Source organism: Macrobrachium nipponense, chromosome 20 (assembly GCF_015104395.2).
Source record: "Macrobrachium nipponense isolate FS-2020 chromosome 20, ASM1510439v2, whole genome shotgun sequence".
Lineage (NCBI taxonomy): Eukaryota > Metazoa > Arthropoda > Malacostraca > Decapoda > Palaemonidae > Macrobrachium > Macrobrachium nipponense.
In genome coordinates, this window is record NC_061089.1 from 22499267 (window position 1) to 22524048 (window position 24782).

At 37.9% G+C, this 24782-nt stretch overlaps 1 long non-coding RNA gene across 2 annotated transcripts in view; it reads right to left on the reverse strand.

The window, feature by feature from the left end:
• Nucleotides 1-16223: 16223 nt before the first annotated feature.
• The window catches only part of LOC135223510 (uncharacterized), a 757812-nt gene continuing 749253 nt past the window's right edge, over nt 16224-24782 (reverse strand). Inside the window, exons 5-7 of one of the 2 annotated variants that reach the window (XR_010316520.1) lie at nt 19365-19517; nt 17775-17840; nt 16224-17610 (exon numbers count right to left, since the gene is read on the reverse strand). This is a non-coding gene — a long non-coding RNA (uncharacterized LOC135223510). Of the gene's footprint in view, nt 17611-17703; nt 17841-19364; nt 19518-24782 lie in introns of those variants that run through there. The other variant, XR_010316519.1, reaches the window with a different exon arrangement.

Here is a 24782-nt window from a genome sequence, read left to right on the forward strand (position 1 = left end):
AAATAGTAAGGCTTGGTGGTGGGTGGATGAAATGGACTTTATTGAAAACTGAAAAATGCACTTTATTTAGAGATCCTTCCCCTGGTAAATGTATCTTTAAGAGATGGTTTCCCGTTCAGGTCCTACCCAGCCCACATCCCTAGCATTGGAAACATAATCTCATTGTTTCCCACACCCAAATTACTCTTAGATGTACTAACTTAATATCCACAGTAATTTTGGTGTGGGAAACATAATGAGATCATTTTAAAGAAAATTCTATGGATTACTAAGACGACGTCGGGCTTTTTACTCAGGGAAAGGTCCTGGTATTCACTTTCACTTTGGTTCAATGTACAGCCTTCCACAGGGAGGGTTCCATCTCTGGCTGTCCCTTGTACGTTTTCAAAGTTGCTTCTCATATTTCATAGTTGTCTTTTAGTGTTTTCTCTTCAGCATCGTAGCTCCTGCAAAATAGGAGAGTCTTTAGTTCTTTTTCAAATTTGTTTTCTTCTTGTATGATCTTCACTTCAAACGGTATTTTGTTGTTTCATACTTGGTAACATCTATGGGAAAATTCCTCTTGGGAAGCACTCTTAGGAGGTCCTTCCCCTGACAAAGGTGCCCTTGAAGAATGGTTTCCATTGCCCACCTTTAGTCCCTCACCCTTGTGGTTCAGGTCCTCCCCAGGTCTGCTTCCCTAGCTGTGCAGGAAACCCCTCTTCCTCCAGGGAAACAGACTCTGAAGAGGTCCTTCCCCTAAGGTCGTCCTGGGTCTGCTTATCCTTGTGATGCAGGTCCTCCCCAGGCCTGCTTCCCTAGCCTGACAGGAACCTGCCACTCCAGGAAGTAGCACCTCTGAGAAGGTCCTCCTAACAAAGCTCTCCTATTTCCCTAGGGTGCCATGAGTCTCTGAGGAGGTTCTTCTCTTGGCAAAGGTACCCTTAAGGAATGACAAGCCTTAGGGCGACTTGGGTCCCCTCAGCCTTGTGGTTCAAGTCCTCCCCAGGACCGCTTCCCTAGCCTGACAGGAAATCTGCTTCCCTCCAGAGAAGCAGCCTCTGAGGAAGTCCTTCCCCTGGCAGGGTGCCTTTAAAGGATGGTTTTCCTAGGGGTACCTTGGGTCCCAGTACCCTTGTGGTGTAGGTCCTCCCCAGGCCCGCTTCCCTAACCTGACAGAAAACCTACCTTCTTCCAAGGAAGTAGACTCTGAGGAGGTCCTTCCCCTAACAAAGGTCCTCTTAAGGGATGGCTTCTTAGGGGGCACCGAGTCCCCTCAGCCTTGTGGTTCAGGTCCTCCCCAGGCCCGCCTCCCGAGCCTGACAGGAAAACTGCCTTCCTCCAGGGAAACAGCCTCTGAAGAGGTCCTTCCCCTGACAAAGGTGACTTTAAGGGATGTGGGCCTTATTTTCATGTGTGCAATTCATCACCCTCTGAATTTGATAAATCTTTACCTTTAATTCTGCTTTTCTAATAAATACTGTCCTGTTTCTGAAAACGATTTGAAGGATCCTATTCCTGGAGACTGAAGTTGGTGCTTCACAGAGGTATATCTTTAGACATGCGAATGGGGCTTCTCCCTAGCCTCTGGGAATCGAAGACTGACGGATTCCAAGGCGGTGAAAAGTCCTCTGGATTCCAATGAGATTTCACAGATCTGTAGAACCAAATGGTAGTAATTCTGGCAATACAAATTCTCTCTCTCTCTCTCTCTCTCTCTCTCTCTCTCTCTCTCTCTCTCTCTCTCTCTCCCTCCTCATATAAGTTCTCGTAAGTCTCATCATCGCATCATTTCTTCCCATCATCGGAATCTCAACTCTGCTTATGTTAACAGTTCCTAACTCTTCCTCTGCACCCACTCAGTTGTTTTTAAAAATAATGTTTTAATAATTTAGAAATACCTACATTCCCTGACATATTTGCGGATTTCGGGCGTTGAACTAACCAGTGGCTTGCCTGCAAGGATCGAATTCTGCTTCAGGGAAGTTGGGTCTCCTGTATAGATGCCAACTGGACTTCCCCTCTGAATTCGATTGGCTTATCCATCCCTTATATAGTATTACTCTAATAAGTGGCAGAGACTTTTCTCAAACTTGCCTCTTGTGAAGGTGTCTATATCATGTACTAACTGTTTATAAGCGCCTCAGTGGCGTGTTTGGTTTGGTTGTTGCCTGTCACCTCGGTGGCCGCGAGTTCGATTCTCGGAAATTCATAGAGATGTGTATTTCTGGTGATAGAAGTTCACTCTCGACGTGGTTCGGAAGTCACGTAAAGCCGTTGGTCCGTTGCTGAATAACCATTGGTTCCATGCAACGTTAAAACACCAAACAAACAAACTAACTGTTTTTAGGTAACTTCCAATATAGAAAACTCATTTTTTTGTGGCCGTGCTTGATTTGGTAGGCATCCCAGTCGTGGTCACTTAATTACAAAGACATGAGAGATTAATCTTTATTTTTAAAAAAGTAAGGCACGGAAGCATGGGCCTTACAAGTTTAATTACAGACTTTGAAAACTGTAGCTATATTTAATATATATCAGATTCATTGTGCCTTCAAACGTCTCCCTTTTTCCATGAAAAGCCATACATGATTTCATTGCTTATTTCTGTATTGTCTCTGGTCTTACTCTTTCCTTAGATATTTTTTTTTTATTTTTCTTAGTTAGTCGTCTGCTATTCAGACCGAAGCACATCGTCTCTTCCTCCATTATCTCTCCAAATGTTTAAAACTTTAATTTTCTTTCTATCTCCAGTCATTTTCCTTTTTGCATAAACTTTCATTTAAGGTCTTGTATGACTTGACTAGGCATTAAGAAGATCTTTTAGCCTAGTCGATGGGCTCAGGGGTGTCATTTAGTGGGGGCTGGGGATGGCCACTGCCCGGCACCCCCAAGACTCAAGTTGCCCCCACACCCCGCCCCCAAGCCCCAAGAAGTAACAGCAGCTGGTTTGCCATTTTAATTCTGTACAGGAATGTAATTCAAAAATCTTATTGTATGTTGATTTAGGTACTCAAATTATCGACATTATCTTATATTATTGTATTTTGATTTTGGTACTCAAATTAACATTATTACTTTTGTATTTTATTTTTATTATGGTACTTAAATGATCAACATTATTTATTTTTATTTCATAATCATAATATAAATTCCATTACACTAATGATGCAGTTATTTAATCATTTTCATTAATGCCCGTCCTTGCCAGCCGATGGCACTAATTTGATTTATAAAGTATATTTTCATTAAAATGTAAAAAAAGTCATATTTTCTTTTTAAATATGCAATCATAAATATTTAAAATTTCTCCGAAATATTACGTTTCTTGACCCTTGTCTATCTACTTATAGCTACCAGTGATGATGATATAAATAAACAGTAGTGGGAGCATATAATTTTTGCTGAAATACCTTACCTTGCCAAACCCCCCACCCCCAACCAAACAAGAATCTGAAATGACTCCCCCTCCCCCCGATTGGGCTTAGCTGGAAAATGGGGTTGCGGGGGAGGTGTTAGTTGAGGTGGGGCTCGAATTTAACCTCTGAGTTTGCTGGTTCTGTTGTTATTGTTATTATTATTATAATATTATCTATTCACTTGTGTTTGTTATTTTTACATTGTTATTCATCTTAAATTCACCGACACCAATATTATTTTTTTACATTTCCTTAAAGTCAGCGACTGATAGAAAGATTCTGTCATGAGTGTCTTAGGAATGGTTCTCCTATAGTAAGTGATTCAATCAGCAGACGAGTTGGGGTGGGTTTGTATGGTGCTTTTACGTTGCATGGAACCAGTTGGGGTTGGGGAAGAAAGTGAGGAGGAGTAGGGTTAGAGAGAGAGAGAGAGAAAGAGAGGTTGTTTCTTGTAGTCTTTTTTTTTTTTTTTTTTTTTTTTTTTTTTTTTTTTTTTTTTTTTTTTTTGCCGGTGGAGAGCGGAGAGCAAGTTCGTCGTTATAACTTATAATAACCAGCAGGGTGCGGATGGTGGATCTCCTCTTCCCAAGCGAGCCGAGGCGTTTCTTGATAGTTAAGGTCGTCAGTTATTTGCAACAGTCGAGGATTAATCAATTATACAGCAGCAGAACGGTAAGTTGAAGCCTTGAACTACCAAAATAGCTATAGGCCTAAGCTGACGAGTCAGGAAAGACTTCGGCATGGTGGAATAGGTAATGCTGTCACATCGCATATTCCGAGAGAGAATGAAGGGAAGTGACAGATTTGAATGCCAGTGGGAGTTATGTAGCAAACACGGTAGGTACTCGGTCAAAAGATTTGATCTTGAGTAAGTGTGCCGGTGGCTAGTTATTTATTTATTTATTTATTTTTTTTTTTACGTATTAAGAAATATTACTCATTTGCTCTGGAGCAGATAGATATGAATTCAGGGTTTCATTCACATGTTTTTTTATAGGAATTATGAAACTTTTGCAGTCGGTGATACCCTTTAATGCTCAAAGTTTCTGTAGGTACATTTTGCAAGGACAAAAGATACCTTTAATTGTACTTGGTATATTTAGACTTGGATGTTGTCATTGCTTCTGTCAAGGAAATTGTATTTTGTTTGGTTCGTTTTCTGTCTGTTGGTTGCCCATAGGACTTGGGGATTTTATACTATATACTAAGGACGGCGTCGTTGCAGGCTGCAAATTATTAGAGAAGAGATAGGGCTAAGCCCCAGTCTGCGAATGATCTAGAGTCCTCCTTCGGCTAACAAAATAATGCTGGTCATAATTATAATAGTGTCAACATTTTACTGGTGGTGATTTGATTTTCGTTAATTACGCCTTTATGAGGCAAAGGATAAGGTTGATCTTGCATGGGTCTAGGTTAGAACATCAATGCGGTTTTACAGGCGCACAGTAGCCTACAATGTCATGTAGCTACCAGCTTTATTCTGCTTGTAGTAAAATTGTAGTGTGATATCTCTCTCTCTCTCTCTCTCTCTCTCTCTCTCTGTCGTTTTAAGTTTCCATAGAATTGCTCAAAACCAATGTTTTTGGAACTGCGCGGATGCAAAAAGTGGTGAATGTCCACACTATGGTGGGAATAACATGCTTACTGTATGTTCAAAAGACTATACCCAAAACTGTGAGAAAATGAGCCCAGATTCTTCATTTATTTCAGAATGATCATAAAATAATTTTACTATTTACTTTCGCTGATATAAATGGAGTGTATTCGAGACCTATCAATATAACACGCGTTTTGTTGAGAATATAATACAAGCATGTATTATTTTGCATAATTTTGAAAGGGCAAGAGATGCCTATAGGTAGAAAGATTTGCTATTTCAAAACCACTGATAAACCTATCTGAAGGAAATATACCGAGGAAGCATGTTGCTACCTCAGCAAGGGATCAATTTGCAGTATAGTATTTCATTCCATCCACAGTCTCCACTCCCACCTAACAACACATGACCCAATTATGAGAGAGTACGTGGCTCGAGAATTGGTCTCATTAGCCACGAAAGAACCCATCAGTAACGACATCCCAGAGCATTCATACTCGAATCGAGTGATAGCCACGATGATGATGTGATGATATTTCATTCATGATGGCAGAGTTGAACCGCTTATACACAGATATAATGTGAAGAGTATAAACTTAAATATTCAATAAAAAAAAGTGTGTATAACTTAACTACGATTTTGTTTCCTTTGTTTTTACCAGAATAGCAGATACTTCCAAGTAGTTCCGCCCAACTCGTTTCCTTTGCTATTTTGTAATAATCATTCTGAATCATCTCATGTCCCAAATGGCTGGACGTTTTGCAACTTCTAAAAAGAAAAAGGAAAAAAAAAGTCGGTGTCAAAGCAACTAGTCTTCCATTTTGACTTGTAGCGCAGGCAAATCCGCGCTGTCCATATGAACAGACACAAGTAAACTTTTGTATCTCGAACCGCGAGGTTGCATGTGAACACCCCTATGCTCTGTCATTGACTTTGCATCCGCCATGTGTGAACAGTGTCTTAATACACACACAAAGAATGGGGGCCCGGTCCATGTTAAATTATGAATTTTGAAGATAATTTAGTGTAAGGCGAGAGGAAAGATGCACGCCCGGAAGCAAAATGTGTGAAATTGGCTAATTTATTGTTTCTTTTAGAATTGACCCTGGGTCTATTGAAACGAGCTTGTTTGAATGCATCGTTAGTTTTAAGTAATGACTGTCAATTAATACATAATCCATGCTGTATATACCGTTTTTGGATAGTTAACAATCAAATATCACCTGTTATTTATTAGATTTGTAAAATACGGAGAGAAAGTGGAGATTTATTCAAATTAGATAAAAATTCCACCAACCAGGTCTTAGTTTTGTCCTTGAACAATCAGCTCGAATTATTTGTACCCATTTAATCTCAAGGACATTAGTAACAGAAGCCCGTAGGGCTAAGAGTGTGTTTCGTATCTTACACTGCCACATGAATATCTGAGACGTAGTACAAAATTAGCCTTCGCTATCAGGGAAATCTTTTCAAATCCGTGTTCATTGACTCGTATATCCTTACAAGATACGAATACAAGATACGAGAAGTTGAAGTACTGTTTACACGTAAGCCTGAGTATAGTGCTATAGAAAGCTTTAGTTGATTGTACAATGGGTAAGGTCGGGAAACGTTGAAAAATAGAATAAATTTCGTCAAAGCAGCTAAATCCGATAGGGAACTGTCATTTAAATCTGCCTGATGATAAATATATTACTAAATAGATTATCTTCACGTGGAAGGTACGTCGTATCTCTAGAGCCTTGATTTGTGATAGAAATCATCGGGTTAGAGTAGCCATCGAGTTTAAACTGTAATGAAAATTAAAAAGATCTTTATCCATTTTTAATTGTATCCCTTTTTCTCCTTTCGCTTGGACATAAAAATACGAGAACATTTTGTAAAAATAAATTAAGTTAATTACCAAAAGCGTTTTACTGTAAGGGTAGTACAACGCGCTCTCTCTCTCTCTCTCTCTCTCTCTCTCTCTCGATTGTTCAGGAGCAGTCAAAAGTTGACTAGGTTGGCCTAGGACCAATCGCTTATCTAATATATAAATATTTTGTCTTGTTTAGCTTCCTAATCTAACAAAAATAAAAATAAAAAATCACTTTTCCTTCTTAAGTTCGTAACTCAAGGAATGGGTATTAGTCACGTTTTTTTGTTATTATATTAAATATTGAAGTGGTTCCAGTTACTGACCATTCTGGGGGCGAGAATTTTAGATTAGTAGAAAATTTCTCTCTCTCTCTCTCTCTCTCTCTCTCTCTCTCTCTCTCTCTCTCTCTCTCTCTCTCTGCAGCTTGCCTGCACGTATATATTATTTTTATTTTCCTCTGTATATTTATTAATACATTAGGCTCCACAACTGAAAACGAGCGGCCGCTCAAACACTTGTAAAATGTAGACTTAAGGTCAATATCCTATGGGATACGAAGTTTTTTTTTTCTGTACTCGTGAAGACTTTTACAAGAGCTAACTTTCTATAAGTTTCTGTTAAAACAAATAAATCTATTCATTCACCATAAATATGCATTTTCATTTGTATTCGGCTCTCAAAGCAAACATGATTGAAATGAGTGTTTGAACATATCTTTTGAAACAAGGGCTCCTCATCAGGATTATACGCGGTTCTGTGAGGTTAGCCCTTCAGATGTTCTTCATCCCCAAAGAAATCGGTCAGTTTGTTTTGTTATTTTGTTGTGCAATGGTATAGCCTTATTCTCAATTTCTTTTAAAACTGATAATTATGATGGGTGAAAGAAGAATGAGGGCAGTTAGCTAGCTAACCATGGCAAGGAATAGTTTAGAAAGTTAAGTATTAGTAACAGTAATGTAAGTGTGGTTAAGCCATAATTTTATTTGGACAAAGGTACAATTTTTCTTACTAGCCTTAATATTAACATGTTACAATAATGGTTTGGCACTACGCATATTAATATAGTGAATTATTCAGATTGCATTTTTAGATTTTAATAGTATACTTTTTAAATAAGGTTGCAAGGATAAAGGTACAATTTTTCTTACTATGGCCTTAATATATTACAATAATGATTTGGCATTATTTTAATAGTAAGTTGTTCAGATTGCATTTTTAAATTTCTTAATAGTATACTTCTTTTTAAATAAGGTTGCAATTTTTCTTATTTTTATCTTAATATTAGCTGTTATAATACTGATTTCGCAATATGTTTACGCAGTAAATTCTACAAATTACGTTTCCCTAAAGACATTTCATATTAGAATAATGGTTGAGGTTCATCGCGATGAATATATGAAGATACTCTTCTCCACCATCTGCGGTTTGTGTTGTTTGGGTAGTTTCTCTTTTCTGCTTCCGATTCCTGCGTTAATTCTCCATTGCATTGAACTAGTTAACTCCATATTTTCGCTGCCAGTCTGTATATCCTCTGATTAATTGGGTCTACTTTGTATTTTTTGTCTTAATGTATTCAGTATCATCATCATCATTGTTTCTCATTACTGACCGTAGTATCTTATTTTGGAGTTTTCGTAATGCCCTTATATTGGAAGCCGATGCTAAACACGTGGGTATTGGCGGATATTCCATTGTTGGTCTTATTAGACTTTTATAGAAATGGATTTTAATATTTGTGTTCATATTCCTAAACCATGTTGTGTTCTTGCTATGATTAGCCTTTCTCTTACTTGTCATGATATTCATCTCTGTCCGAATTGCATTCGTAGTATTCTTGTGGTTTGAGTAATTGTTGATCTAACATTGTGTAGGTTCGTATGCAGATGCTGTAATAAAGATGTGATTTATTTACTGAGTTTAGTGTTGAGGAGAGTTTCATTTATCTTTGATTATATTACTTATTACTGTAACGCGATGCACCATTTTCATATAAGTGCCTATTTTTGAGATAGGACATTACTTGTATTTCTTAGAATTGGGACAGTCGTTTCAGTGCTATAAACCTTAGATACATGCGTCACATCTCATGCTTGTTTACCTTTACAATTATATTATAAAATATAAGAAGATGCTTATTTTGAAAACGTACAAGGGGTCCGCCAGAGAGGGAATCATCCCTGTGGAGGGCTGTAGTACATAAAACCAAACCAAGCGAAAATGAAACCCCGGATAATAGTTTGAAATCTCTCTCTCTCTCTCTCTCTCTCTTTGAGCCCACAATGCAATTTGTGTGTATTATAGTGGGTTTGTGAGCTACTTAGATTCGGCACACTGTTTCACTAGACTTAAATAGGTTTCCTCCTTGGGGTCCTAGTGCTGTAAGTGCACCTCACGCGGTGCACTGTAGGCATTCCTAAAGGTTGCTTGCAGGGTCCTTTCTGCGCTTATAAGCTGTACCTACACTTTTAGACCTTTTACTTGATCTTTATTCTTCTTCCTTACTTCAGTCTTGTTATCCAGCCATTTCAACGCCTTCTTTAGACTCGAATTGCTATAAATGAATCAAGGGTAAATAAATGTGCCTCACTGTTGAACTTCTCCGCTCCAGAGGCCCTATAACCCTCACACCGTTGGACTGTGGATCAGTTCTCTTGACGATGTTATGCAATTGGAACCGGAGAAGTTCAAGCGAAAATCTAACGTATTACCACCCAAAAACAATTTTCCTTATTTATTTTAATCACAAATTTTGATCTAATTTGTTAACCTATTGTTTTTAATAACTGATCTCTTCTTTCTGTATTTCATATTGCATGGTTATTTCTTTAGAATGAACACCCAATTCTTTATAAGTTTGAATTTCAAGTTTAAATGACCATTTTTGCTATTCCGTATGGATAGGGGTTCATCTTATTGAATAATAATAATAATAATAATAATAATAATAATAATAATAACAATAATAATAATAATAATAACTAACAATAACAATAATAATTAATACCACCGTTACAGGAGCAGCAATGGCTGTATTCCCGTTCAGTTTAAACCTGATGTAGGAGAGCTTTTTGGTGGGCGATTCCTTTTCATTGGCTCCTTTTTGCTGTTTACAGATTTGTCTACATGGCTGGCTGACTATTAGCTTTCATGCCGCAGCGTTAGTGACATACTGACTGCCTCTCGCACTAGTGCAAATGGTTGTTAATTGTGAAAACTTGCAGCATTTTTGTGGGGCTTGCACCGCTATACCGTTCCAGGAATTTCCATGATAGAGCTTGGAACTATTGCTTGGACAGAAAATTGCATATGACAGATTGTTCTAGGACTCTAGAAAGAATTTGTATGGTCTTTCACAATTAATGGTTGTTGTGAGTGCTGCTTTTACGTACGTAGTATTCATCCTGTGTCCTCTTTACCTTATTATAGTCTTGTATAATCATTAGGCCTGTGTCTCCCATGGTGGCATGGCAATTATTTCCGTAGGCCTCCATAAGGAGGTAGACGTCCTCAGAATATGCTGTTCGGTATAAAGTGGTTAATATGCTGTTCGGTATAAAGTGGTTATGCAAAACACTTGTCATGTTTTTAAGTTTTTTTCCAGTGCTTTTCCTCATGATTTGTTAAATACTAGAGCTTGTGTTAAGAACATTTCTTTAGTTGGTAAAATGAGCGGTTGCCATTATTCTTTTCCCTTCCTTCGGCCGTCGGGCCTCGTTGCAACCCATGATGGTGGTTAGAACCTGAGCGGGGAAAGAGCAGAGGTTTTTGGAAGACTGGAAAAGAAATTAAATTTAACTTTAAGTATTCTAACTGTTGTGGAAAAAATGAACTCTGGGTGGTAGTCGCTTCTTTGTTAGGAATGAGATGAAATTATGCATAAGATAGTGAACAAACTTCATTTGTACAGCGCTTGGTGATTCTTCTCGTTGACCAACAGTTATCAGTATTCTGTGATAGTTAGTTTTTCTATAGGCAGTGTTATTTGGCTTGCATTCTGGTCCTGTTCCAAGCAAAGTTTTACTTAATCTGGTCACAGAACTTTATTTATTTTTTTTACAACTGAAAGTTCAAATACGTGAGAGTAGGTGGCAAATCATAACAGTTTAACTCTCTCTCTCTCTCTCTCTCTCTCTCTCTCTCTCTCTCTCTCTCTCTCTCTCTCTCTCTCTCTCTCTCTCCGTGTGTGTGTGTTTTATTCCTTGAGCCCACAATGCAATGTGTGTATGCAATGCGTGTGTATGCACACTGTTTCATTAACTTTCATAGTTTTCCATCGTACGGTGGCTGGGGGTAGAGCTGTCAGTGCACCTCACGCCATGCACTGTAGGCATTACTAAAGGTTCTTGTAGCATCCTTTCGGCTCCTATAAGCTGCACCTATACTTTTTTAATCTTTCACTTGATCTCCATTCTGCTTCCGTACTTCAGTCTTGCTGTCCCAACCACTCCAACTTCCTCTTCCTCACTGTCTAAAGCAATGAATGGCTGAAATCGCCCTCACGGTTTGGCTTTATAGCCGAATATCCATAAATGAATCTTGGGGGCCTCGCCTTCGAATTTCTCAGTTCCAGAGGTTCTTTATTGCTCACAGTGTTGGGCTGCGGAACTGTCTCCCAGAGGATTTTGCGCTATTGGAGCTTCTAAAGTTCCAACGAAGATGCAATGCATTATTACTACCATAAAAAATTCATATTTTATCTTAATTTATTTTTGATTTATTAATCTAATTATTTTCTTGTATTATAACTGACCCCCCTCTGTATGCCGTGCTACCTTCTGTTACTTCTTTAACATTAACACCATATTCTTTGCAAGTTTGCATTTCTTGTCAATGGCCCTTGTGGTGGGCTTGTTTCATATGAATAAGGTTCATCTTCGGAATAATAATAATAATAATAATAATAATAATAATAATAATAATAATAATAATAATAATAATAATAATAATAATAATAATAATAATAATAATAATGATAATAATGATAATAATGCGAGTTAATGTAGCAATAGCGACTGCTTTCCTCTCCAGTTTAAACCTATTAAAGCTTTTTAGAGCGTGATTCCCCTGTAGGCCTAATCCTCTTTTTTTTTTTTTTTTTTTTTTTTTTTTTATTTTTTTTTTATTTTTTTTTTTTTTTTTTTTTTTTTTTTTCTTTTTATAATCGGATAACTCTTCTTCAGAACTATCAACTGTTGAAGACAAAAGTGTTAACCAACTTGTCTACAGCCACATCTTGCTGAACATCCTCTTTTCGAATTTTCTCTACGTGCCCCACTGCATTCTTCCAGGTTTCCGCTGTGACATTGTTCAATGCTTCTTGCAATAAAATCTGAAGGTCTGCAACTTTGAACGTATTCTTTTTGGCTACACAAGACTTCTTTTGAGATCATATGAGCTCAATGGGGTTGTAATGACAATGGTACGATGGCTGACGTACTACCATCTTATGCCCTGCTTCAGTTGCAGTTTCGTCGATCTTTTACTTTTTTCCCCAGGTTATTACTACGTCGCTTAGCGAGTTCATATAGCTCATTTATCAGTAATTCATGACTTGGCTGTTAGCCTTTTTCTGTCAACCAATGCTTTATTTCTTCTCTCTCCCAAGATAAGGTTGGATACTTTTTCTGATGCCCATCACGATTGCACATATGGGAGGGTTGTTGGGTAGCAACTGATTCCTAACCCATTTTTCGAAAACTTCAGCATTCGTATGTTTATGGTAGTCCCCGTTATCCCTAGCTTGGCAAACCCCCGTAGCCTGATGGGATGTGTGTACAGCATGTTTGATTGACCCAAGTTGCGTTGAGATACACGAATTTCTGCCCTGACTCCTTGCGAGGCTTTCTCTGTCAAAAAATCTTGATCGAGCTACAGCTACATCTCTCCTTCCCGAGAAAAATTTGCCCCGACCAATCTTCTTAAACTTGAATCCTATCTTCTTGAGAACCTTACGAAGGGATTCACGGCATCCATTATAAGACATTCTTTTAATTCCTCTTTTATCAAGTCCAGAGTCGGAAGTTCCTTACTTTCATAAACGGACAAAACTGTCCATCTAATAACGCACGTTCAAAATCATCCAAAGCAGTGACGGTTGCAGGTAGTGATTTTTTCGCTGACGAAAATATAGGCTCTTCATACTCATCTGCCACCATTCATAGTTTAATTTGCTGCAGTCTCTTTTTAACTGTAGCTACCCTTGGTGAAACATGTTGGAACAGCTGTTCAAACGAGGGCTTTCTTATGGGATAACATAGGCCCTTCATTCGACTTTTCATCTATAAAATACATATTTATTTTTTTTATAACATTGCCTTTTCTCTGCAGTAAAGTTGATGTCTATCCATAGTTGTGAGCAGTGATGCCGTTTTTTCTTCACAACATTGGCTTTTAGCTGTGTTACAATATGCAGTTTATCTGATTTTTATACTTTATTTATGATTTAATGGTTAGAATGCGTATTTTCCGATGTAGAATTATTTTCCGTGGTGTTAGAAAACTACACGTCACTAGCTTAATATAAAGTATTTTTGACAAAGAAAAATAAAGGATTTCAATAAAATTCATCTGTATAAATAAGCAGGATATGTTTTTATATCTTTAGTTTCATAATAAAACATAAAAAGGCAAAGTGAAGAATTTTTTTCTTCAGTGCCGTGGCCTGTGGTCGGAAAAGCCACGGAGGGTTGCCAGATGTCACCAGAAAGCCACACTAATAGACGAAATTCCTCAAAACGGCAACCCTGGTTGTGAGATGACCACGAATGACTTGTAAGTCGGTGTCAAGGTCACTCTACACTTGTCAGGCCAAAACTTTGCCATGTCGTATTCAAATAATACGTACATCGGGACTGGCTTAAGTGTTTTTCAAAGGTATTCTTGGTTGCGTTTTAACAGAACTTATTCTCGAGTGTTTCAAGTCGATCTTCTTTAATCCAGTTACCATTTTCGAGTCATCAGAATTCGCACTGTTGAGACGTATCCTCTCACACCTGACTCTAAGGTCTGTTGCAACTTTGTGGTCTGATTATCCAGTAATGACCAAACCTTAGCGGCATCTAGTTTAGTCATTGGCTTCAGCGGAAGATGTCTCACTGGTCATAGGCCTTCCACTCGGACAATAATAATAATAATAATAATAATAATAATGAAAATAATAGTAATAATAATAATAATAATAATAATAATAGGTAAAGTTAAATATTAGTCTCTTGATGACGAAGGTTGGGTCTAGTTTTTGTCTGCATGTTTTTAGGTCCTCGTTGAAGGGATTTCAGTTAAACTTGGTAAAAAGGTAGACCATCACGCCTGGATGTTCAAGAGAGGTTTTTAGTTGGCCAAGTCTCTAGGTTATGAACTGCTTCTTTCACTGCACTGTTACTTGTTGCAAATCTAAGCAACTCCTGGTATTTTCGTAAGGCAGAGGCGTTAGCAGCCTTCACTGGACCCCTACTATTTTGTTTGCGTAGACCGATGATTGGTCTATGCAATTCATGGTTATTGTTTAGAAAGATCAATAGTGAGATTGGATCAATAGCGCTCTTTTTTGGTTATACTCATTCTTACAGTGCTTGTCACACACCACAGAACTCGCACAGTAGCCTTCGGAATTTTAGAAGATAATTTGCTTTTTTAAGAGTTTTAATTTCGTATACTTGCACGTAAGTATGGAAGCTCGCGCGCTTTCTCTCTCGTTTTTTCTTTTGTTAGATTCTTATATTGGCACAGATGTCAGTGATTTGAATGGAAGGCACTTGTCATGACATATGGTTGCTCTAAACATCTCTCCGGTTTTTGCAGACAGAGGAAAGGGGTGGGGGGTTGGATTTAGCAATGACGTACAGTTTAGTGTTGGCCTATTTGCTCTTTTCATTAAATTGATGAAATAAACACCGAATATTTCTTAAATTTATTCATGAACGTGGCTGTTCCTCCGTGTTATCAAACTGATAAAAGATGATATAGCTTGAAGTAACATTTATTGTTGACAAATGAAAAGGTTTAAACATTTGATTCTAACAAATGAAAAGGTTTTAACATTTGACTCTAACAAATGGAAAGGTTTCAACATTTGACTCTAACAAATGAAAAGGTTTCAACATTTGACTAACAAATGAAAAGGTTTCAACATTTGACTTTAACAAATGAAAAAGTTTTAACATTTACGGTTAATAAAACAAAGATATTTTTTTGCAATGTTTTTAATGCATTCCAAAGCATTTGCAAAGTTTTTAGTGCATTCGAAAGCATTTACATATTTAATGCATTTCAAGCATTTGCATAGTGCCTTCGAAAGCATTTACATATTTAATGCATTTCAAGCATTTGCATAGTTATTAAAAACTGTTGATTTAAAGTAGCGTTCTATATAGCCCTAGTCTAACTTACGGTGTTTAGACTGTTACAGTTTAGCACTATTAACGAACTTGCAACATCCCTTATGTTAGTGGGCATTCTGTATTTGTCAATACATGAAAGGAGACATTTTCAGTGAGATTTTTAAGTTTAACTTGAACATTGACTGCTTGATGATTTAGTTTTGAGGCAAATTACTTTTGGTAGCATTGTAGACTTACTTTTCTCAAATTATGTCAAATGACATATTGCAAAGAAAATATTTTAAGCAAAATCGCGTATTTTAAAGAGCAGGATAAATTTAAGACTGTCTTTTTTTTTGGCTCTCTTGGTAGCATTGTAAACTTTTCATATTCATTTTGAATGACATGCAATGGCATTTTAAAGTATTTTAAAGAACAGGTAAAAAAATTACATTATCTTGTGTATACAATTGCGATTTATTCTTCTTGATGCGCTTGAAGGCTTGACAAGGAACACCTTCAATTGTTGTTTAACAAGGGATTGAGACTAAATGTGCAAGAAGTATTACTTTTTTTTTCATCCTGTTCTTCAAAATAGCCGTATTACTTCATAGTCTTTTGTCATTGTATGAACGTTGCATTGTTCACTATTATAAAACAATTTGCTATTAATATTGTCATTTCGTTGTTACAAATCATTTGCTTTTAATTTTCTAAGTCTTAACCATGTGCATTGTTTACAAGTCTAATGATTTGCATTTTTGAATGGCATTGTTAATATAAGATGTACAATACCCATTTGTAAGTCATATCAGTTATGAAATTTGAATTTTTTATATAGATTATTAATACCATCTCTTCCTATTTTACAGGAAAGAGAGAGAGAGAGAGAAAGAGAAAACAGCGGCAATAACTGTTCAGCACGAGAGGAAATGAGGACTCGAAGAGATGAGACAGCAGGAAATGTGGACTCTAAAGCCCCGTCCACACGGTCGAACTTTGCCCGACAGACTTTGTTCGATGTGACGTCAGATGCGGAAAACCGCGGATAAAGTTCTGACTTTTCCCGCTTCTGACGTCACATTAACAAAGTCTGTCGGGCAAAGTTCGACCGTGTGGACGGGGCTTTCGAGACGAGACAGCAGGAAATGATTACTCGAAGAGGACTCAAGAGATGAGACAGCTGGAAATGAGGACTGAGACAGACAGCAAGAGAACTCTTTAAGATGTGTATTTTTTATCCTGTTCTGTAAAATTTGCTTTATTATTTTGTCATTTCGTTGTTACAAATCATTTGCTTTTAATTTTCTAAAACCTTGATCATTTGCATTGTTTACTTGGCATTTTTGAATGTCACTTAATTACTTCAGAATTTTAAGATGTACAATACCCATTTGTACGTCATACCAGTTATTAAATTTGAATTTTCATTAGATTATTAATATAAAGATATCTTCCTATTTTGCAGGCAAGAGAGAAAGAAAACAGCGGCTCTATACTGTTCAGCACGAGAGGAAATGAGGACTCAAGAGACAGCAAGAGGACTCAAAAAGAGAGAGAGAGAGAGAGTAGGAAATGAGAAAGACGGACAGCAAGAGGACTTAAAAGAGGCAGCAGGACTTCGGAACACCATTTCAATAATTATGAAGCCAGTACTCCGGGGCTGTAAAAAAAAATTTCTGGACGCCTCACATTTTAATTTTTTTTGTGGGGGTCTCAGCCGGCTGCCGCTCTCCCAGATTTTTAAAATTTGAAAATAATAGTTTCTCGGTTATGACTGTTGCTATTAATCTAAAAGATAGTACTTTAAATGTCCTAAAATGGTTTCCATTACCTGCTGATAAAGGGAAGTTCTTTACGGAAAAAAGTTTTATTTTCTATTTTATAACCAGGAAATGTAATATCCAAGTAGTAGGGTTTTTAAAATCCAGCTTGACACGTCACCATTCTGTAGCAATTATAACCAGTTGCCGACTAATCTAAATGTTATACTTTTTTGGAGACTGCGCACCGGGCCCTTGATGCCCACTGGGCACTCTTAAAACAACCCGTAGATTCCCCTCGACGAATGTGTGCCCTTGATGCCCACTGGGCACTCTTAAAACAACCCGTAGATTCCCCTCGACGAATGTCCGGAGATACGATACAATTCTGCTTTCTTCCATGCACTCCTTGAGCCAGCTGAGAAGGGTCCTCATAGGTAGTTCAGGGCATTTGATGGCCAGGTGGCATTCTTAGAACAACCGTAGATTCTCCTCGACGAATGTCCGGAGATCGGTTACAACTCTTTCTTCCACACACTCCTTAAGCCAGCTGAGAAGAGTCCTCGTAGATAGTAGTAATTAAAGATGTTAGGCCGGGGAACCAAAATGATCAGGTGGCACTCGAAGAAATAGGCCGTAGCTTCTCCGCGACGACTGTCCGGAGTCGGTTAAAAACTCTCTTACCACACATCCCTTAAGCCAGCTGAGGAAGAGCGCCTCCATTAGATAGTAGTAATTGAAGGATGTTCAGGCCGGGAACCAAACCAAAATGATCAGGTGGCACTCGAAGAAATAGGCCGTAGCTTCTCCGCGACGACTGTCCGGAGATTGGTTACAACTCTCTTCCATACAATCCTTAAGCCAGCTCAGGAAGTTCCTTATAGGTAGTAGTAGTAATTGAATATCTGTAAGACAATAATGGTTACTAAAGTACTAGATAGATAATACTCCATAAATCCTAATATTAATACAAGGACGCCAAACGTCAAATTTTTCTGGTATATACAGTTTTCGCTCACGACCTACGTAGTAACCAAGAGAGTAAGGAGGAAATAATATAATTTACTGATAGCACCTAGTGATTAAAGTACATTTTGCTGAACAGTATAGTTTAAGGGGCATTTCATGAAGACTAGCAAAATTTTCATAGGTCAATCACAATCTTAGGCAACATACTGACATTTGGCGCTGAAAGACAGATTAACAGGGTTTATTATATCTAATCTACTTCGCGATATAAGACTTACTACGAGAGGGACACAACCTCTCCTACGGCAATATAGCAGAGGTAATGAATTAACTACACGTAAGCTCTAGGATACACTCTTGATTAACAGAGTAAGTAGGAAAGCAAGTAGGAAAGCGAGTAGGAAAATAGAGCTATCTGGCAAGTAGGAAATAAGCAGGAAAATAGAGCTATCTGAAAATTACATGGAGCTTTATGTACCACTAGCCAGTGAGTGATTTCCTTTCGGTCATGACTTTGTCAACTTAAGTTTAGCCCATTACAGTAATATAACCGAGATTATGCCAGCTAACGAGTTAAATTTTAAACGCTATTCTTATAAAGTTTAGCCCATTACAGTAACAAATATAACTGTGATTATGCCAGCTAACGAGTTAAATGTATCTATACCTAACTCCATTTACCCATTACGGCAATATCATATATTAGATTATTACAGCTTAAGTAGAAGCCACTCACAAACCCGTGAAAATGATAAACAATAATGTACTCTACATTATGGGGAATTTTAGACTTACTAAGACGATACAGAAAAAAGCAGAGTTGTTTATTTATTAAAACACACCAAAATTTATTCCTTGACATTCGCGTGAAGAAAAATAAAACTTTGAAGGAATCTCATACAAAAACATCATGGCTCCCCCTATCTGTATTCGTCTACTTCTTTGGATTTATGCTTTCCGCGAAAAGCTCGTGCAAGGAAGCTTTCACGAAACATTTCGAAAACTACGACCAAATGCCCTTCTCCTGGCATGGGAACCGAATTATTGAGTTATCTACATTTACATTTCTTCATTAATTACACATTTTTGGACGCTACACCGAAATAATCACACCAGAATTAAGGAATCATCACTACGTTACCAAAGACACTGCGTCTCAGTAAACGAGGGGAAACTACCTTGTGTGTGTGTGTGAGAGAGAGAGAGAGAGAGAGAAGAGAGAGAGAGAGAGAGAGAGAGAGAGAGAGAGAGAGAGACAAGGTAGGAAACATTAATATGTAGACTGTTGATTATTAGACCTACGCTACCATCCTAGTTTTAAAATAAGCACATCAATTCAAATTGTGTAAGTCATTCCTTGCAATTGTGCAATATGATACCTCAAAATAAGTGGCATTTTTATCAGAATATGCTGGAACAGGTGCCAGAAAAAGAATACAAGTATCTTGCACAAAACTTACCATGCTGGAATAAAACCTCTTCCCGAAGCTGCTTTCTACATCCTTCATGCCACTCTAGGGTTCCTGTCCGTTATCATATGGCCAAAGGCACTTGCTACGGCAACATTTTCTTTTGTGTCATCACCAAAAGCCGGGGTCTCAGGAAGGCCTCAACTGAAAGAGAAAGACAATATCATACAATTGTTTTCAACTCGATTAATGGTATCATACAATTGATTTCAACACAATTAATAGTAAGACCAGTGTTCTAGGAATAATTATCTTTCTATTATTTTTTTTTCGAATTTGGAATATCCAGGGATGCTAAAGCTTTATCTGTTCTTGTCCACTTGGATTGCCAGTGCATCTTGAACATTTGATCTACTGTGAGATTATCATTGTAACGCTCTCTCCACTATAGATGACCGAGCTCGTCATCCACCTCGTTTCTCCACACGCCATCTGTTGATTAACCTCTTCTGGCGCTACTCTTAAAAAATGGTACCATTCCCATATGTAGCTATAAGGCGGGCAGGATTATTGTAACTTTCCAAGGCCACTCACCAGTCATCTTGCCTCTTGTTCGTTAGTTGTCGAATTGCAATGGAAGAGAACAGGATATCGAATTTAGGCCAAAGCCAAAGCGCTGGATACCTTTGAGGGCATTCAGCGCTGAAGCTGAAATTGACATAAAAGGGCCTGAAAGGTTTAACAGGAAGAAAACCTTGCAGTTGCACGATTAAAAAAAATGGTAAGAGGAGGAGGAAAGTCAGATGGAAGAAAAGAGAATATGAATGGAGTACATTAAAAAGAATGAAAGGAGTTGCAACTAAGCCGAATTGACGCTGCATAAATCTTTAAGTAATGCTTACAGTGCACAGCAAGAGGCTCCCTGACGGCACTACCGTCCTTCAGGGGTCGAATTGCAAAGAATATGGCGCCATTTCCACAAAAATTTTATTTGATAAACACTTCTGTCAGGATGATCACTAACTAATACAGTGATAAGTTAACACACCAGAAATTATCTGATTTAACGTGTTAGTAATTTGTTTCATATCTGTACCAGGCCAGACAAATTATATTGTACAATCAACAATAAAAAAAAAAACAATTAACACATGTTTTTTCATAGCAATAAACTTGGAAACTAGACAGTTCCTGCAGATCTAAGTTGGTCACCTGCAACAGTGGACCAAGTCCAGACTGAAGAAAGAAATTTGGCCCATAGTTAGCAAAACTTACAAGTGAAATGAGAGAGAGAGAGAGAGAGAGAGAGAGAGAGAGAGAGAGAGAGAGAGAGAGAGAGAGAGAGAGAGAGTACAATCAATACAAGTAATGGCCATTTTGCTTGCCAAGCATGAAGCATGAATTTTTTTCTCATATAACTTTGTTATTTCAGGTCTGTATTTGGACAGCTGTAGCTTAGGCAGACTGCTAAGGTTTTTTTCGAGTTTCAACAACGCTTTACACGAAAGCTGGACGTGAATGTCTTCACTTTATAATTCTCTAATTGCCAGTCGAAATAAAAAGAAAACCCGCCCAGATTTTCGGCCATCTAAAAGCAATTAAATCATGAGTACCCCTCTTTAACAATATAAAAAACAGGAATGATAGCTACTTACGGGCGAGTTGAAGTCAGGCGTTTCACATAAAACACAAGTGACTTACGAGCTATGAGGGGCAATGACTGGAGCTAGCTAGCTAACACAACACACACACACTCTCTCTCTCTGTTTAGGTATACTGGCGCCGATAGATGATAGAATGAGTAATAATCAAATCAGGACAACAAATCAACAATACGCACTTATCACAAATTTGACATCGTGTTGAAAGGCTAAACCTAACTTGTGAAAATGGTTCAGGTCAAGGCCTTCAAGTCTACGATGATATAACCATCGTACACTCGTCAGAAATAAAATGACATAACTCACGCATTTTCGATGCATGGCTTCATAAGCACTTTCCACTATTTGAAATTCAAAGGTAATGTCTGAAGCGACATGGAATAGAATATAAAATTTAGGCTAGAGGCCAACAGCTGGGGCCTATGTGGTCATTCAGCGATGAAATGGAAGTTGAGAGAGTAAAGACGACTTTCAAGGTGTAACAGGAGAAAAACCTCGCAATTGCACTATGAAATAATTGTTAGGAGAGGGTAGAAAGTAAGATGGAAGAAAGAGAATATAAACTGAGGTACGTTAACAGGAATGAAAGGGATTGCAGCTGGTCTGGTGGCCGGAGGGACACTGCAAAGAACCTTAAGTAATACATACCTACAGTGCTCCGAGCGAGGTTCACTGACGGAACTACCCCTCTACAAGAGTCTGAAGCTACGCGAAGTTGCTTAAGAGACAGATTCGACTTGAAATCAAAAGTTTCTCTGACTGTAGCAATGCAAGAGAACGACTTTGACAACAGCTTTACATACATCTTTAGAAAGGAGTTAAAAACCCGAGTTATTCTAAAAAGTAAAACTCAGCAACAGATGGAAATTAAAGTCTCGTACAACAACAGGACGAAGAGTTCTTTGACCATTTTTTTTTCTATTTTTTGCTTTTCATGTCAATTTTTGTAAGCCCTAGTACTGGCCCTTACTTGGTCTAACATTCGGGGGCCATTTTCCTCTGAACCTCACACTGGAATCCAGCTGGCTAGATGAGCTTAGCTCAGCACTTATCAACAAAGGTTTATAAATACCGCATAGCGTTGCCAGCTCAATTTTTCCTTAACTGCTAGAAGTCCACTTCGAAAGTACCTTAAATGATCATGTCGAGCGAACGAAAACCTTTATTACAGCTTGTATAACCAAAATGCCTTTCTCTCTCTCTCTCTCTCTCTCTCTCTCTCTCTCTCTCTCTCTCTCTCTCTCTCTCTCTCTCTCTCTCTCTCAACGGTATTAAAATAATTTGAATGGGACTGCTACCACTCTGCAAAAACAATTATTATGCAATTGGATAGATTGTCATCATTTAACAGTCACTTATAAAAGGAGTGGTAATTCTGGGCAATAACTCCGCACGGTCTGCATGGAACGTTCCCGAGAATACGACAGCCGCTAGGGATTGGGGAGTCAAATGTATTTCGCCGTGTTTAGTGCTTGCCCCTGGTGGTTCATTACAGTTGACTCCCAAAAATAACGGTAAATTCTTGATAACCCAAATACTATAGGAAACTGTAATTCCCAAAGAAATACCCGAGGCGGAGTTATTACCTAGATTTACCATGGTAATAAACATTTTCCTGGGTCACACTTTATCTTCGCTGATTTATTATGTGATGCCGAGAGGCTTAGCCATTCATCAGGTTTGTCTTGTTTCTTGTCCTACCCAAGCTTTTGATGTCAATCAAACTTACCTCTCGTGCGAAGGAAGGTGGTGGACTTTCGAGATGGGAATGTCATCAGAAAATGATTCCCTCGGTGGTGATGGTGGCTGGGTGTCACTTGAACGGTGGATACAACTTAGCAGCTACAAGTAAAAAACCGCGTAAAACAATCTTGGTAGTGCTAAATAAATACCTAGTAAAATGGGTTCAAAAACCCTTTTTAATGCCAGGCCTTCTAATCCACTCCTTAATATCTCGCCATAATTGTTCCATATTTTGTGTTAATGTTACAATTATTGGGATCAACAAAATTTTCCGTGTGGTTAACTTCAAAATGAGTGTATCTGTCACTTGATTTTATTATAAACACGCCATGAATCACTATAAATGAGTGTGTCTGGTTTAATATAACGGTTAATCAAAGGAATGAACGTTTCACCCTTGCGATTGTTAGCACCGGGATCAATTAATGCCTCGACAAAGAATTTTTTTGAGGTTTTCTCAATACCACAAACAACCAACACTGGGTAAGAGGGCGACCTCTATGGTATTTATTATGAGTAATTGGTTTCATCTTTTTCGACTTCAACGTCAACACCACCGATAGACTCCTGATTATTGTACCAAAACTGAGTCACCTCACTACAAAAACCACAAAAACTTCTCCAATCAACACTGGTCTTGGATGTGATGTTCAAATATTTAATAGGGTGATGTTTCCAGAATTCACTTAAAAACTGGCAAAAGCCAGCCATTTCCATACCGGCAATTCAACTTTATCTAAAAATGTGCCTTTCCGATCACATACAATAAAATAATATTGTCTTTTTTATGTCTTGTCAGAAAGATAACCGTGGAGCGCCAAATTTTTTTAAACCTTTCTAAATATTTACACAGCTTATTGCACTTAAAACACTGTACTGCTGCAGGTAACACTCCACATTGTCTTAAAAAATCAATATACTTTGTTTCAATTTCATATAAATCATGAATTAAGCGAAAATAATCAAAGTTACAAGACGAACACATACTAGACATATCTTCACTCTATGAAAGACTCGAACCAAATGACAAGATAAAATGTCTGACACCTGTAAGATTTTCACCAGGTCACGTGACTCCTAGACATAACACGTAACTACCCACAATGCAATTTTAAGGGAAAAAAATTCGCATCAGAACCACAATGCAGTTCTAAACAAAAACAAACTCGCATCAGAACACAAACTATGTCCGTGTTAAAGTAAACAAAAACATCTAGAAATTTTTCGAGGATGGTGATCATATATACATTCATATCTCGGATATGGTGAATTTCCCCCAAAAATGTTCAGAAACAAAGTTTAATTATTTTTATGCCAAATGCATCTATAATACTGTAATTATTATATAATGAGTTAGAACCATTGTAAAATAATACCAAACAGAGTATTAAACACAGCAGCATGAGTGATCATCCACTGCCCTGGGAACAATTTCAGAACAACGAGAGAAACACCATCGGGACCAGAGACTTTGTCTGGCTTAATATTTTCAAACTCAGACTGAACTTCCTCCGGGGTTACTTATTGGCTCATCCACTACACAGAGGGATAGTACTCATACATGAACGAATATCACCGTCCATTTGTGTTACCTCCATTGGGTTTAATACTTCTTGGAAGAAGTTTTTAAATGACTGATGCCTGTTTTATTCTCACCTTGGAACCTACCCTTCCAGTCAACAGATTTCCAGAACCTACCCTTCCAGTCAACAGATTTCCAGAACCTACCCTTCCAGTCAACAGATTTCCAGAACCTACCCTTCCAGTCAACAGATTTCCAAACCCGTGAATCATCATGGTCCCTAAGAAGGCGCTCCCGCATTTTCACTAGAATTTCTTAGTTCTCTACAACACGCCTTAGAAATACTATACAACACTTCAGATACATTAGAGGAAAGTCATTTATGTTATCATAATTATCAATATCCAAGTTCTTATCTAAAATGAGACTGGAAAATATTTCGTGGTTAATATACCATCCAACTAGGGTTTTCACCAACTTTCCCCTCTTCTCATACCCGATCAAGGATGAATGGCCACCCAAATTGGAGGCACGTTTTGACAC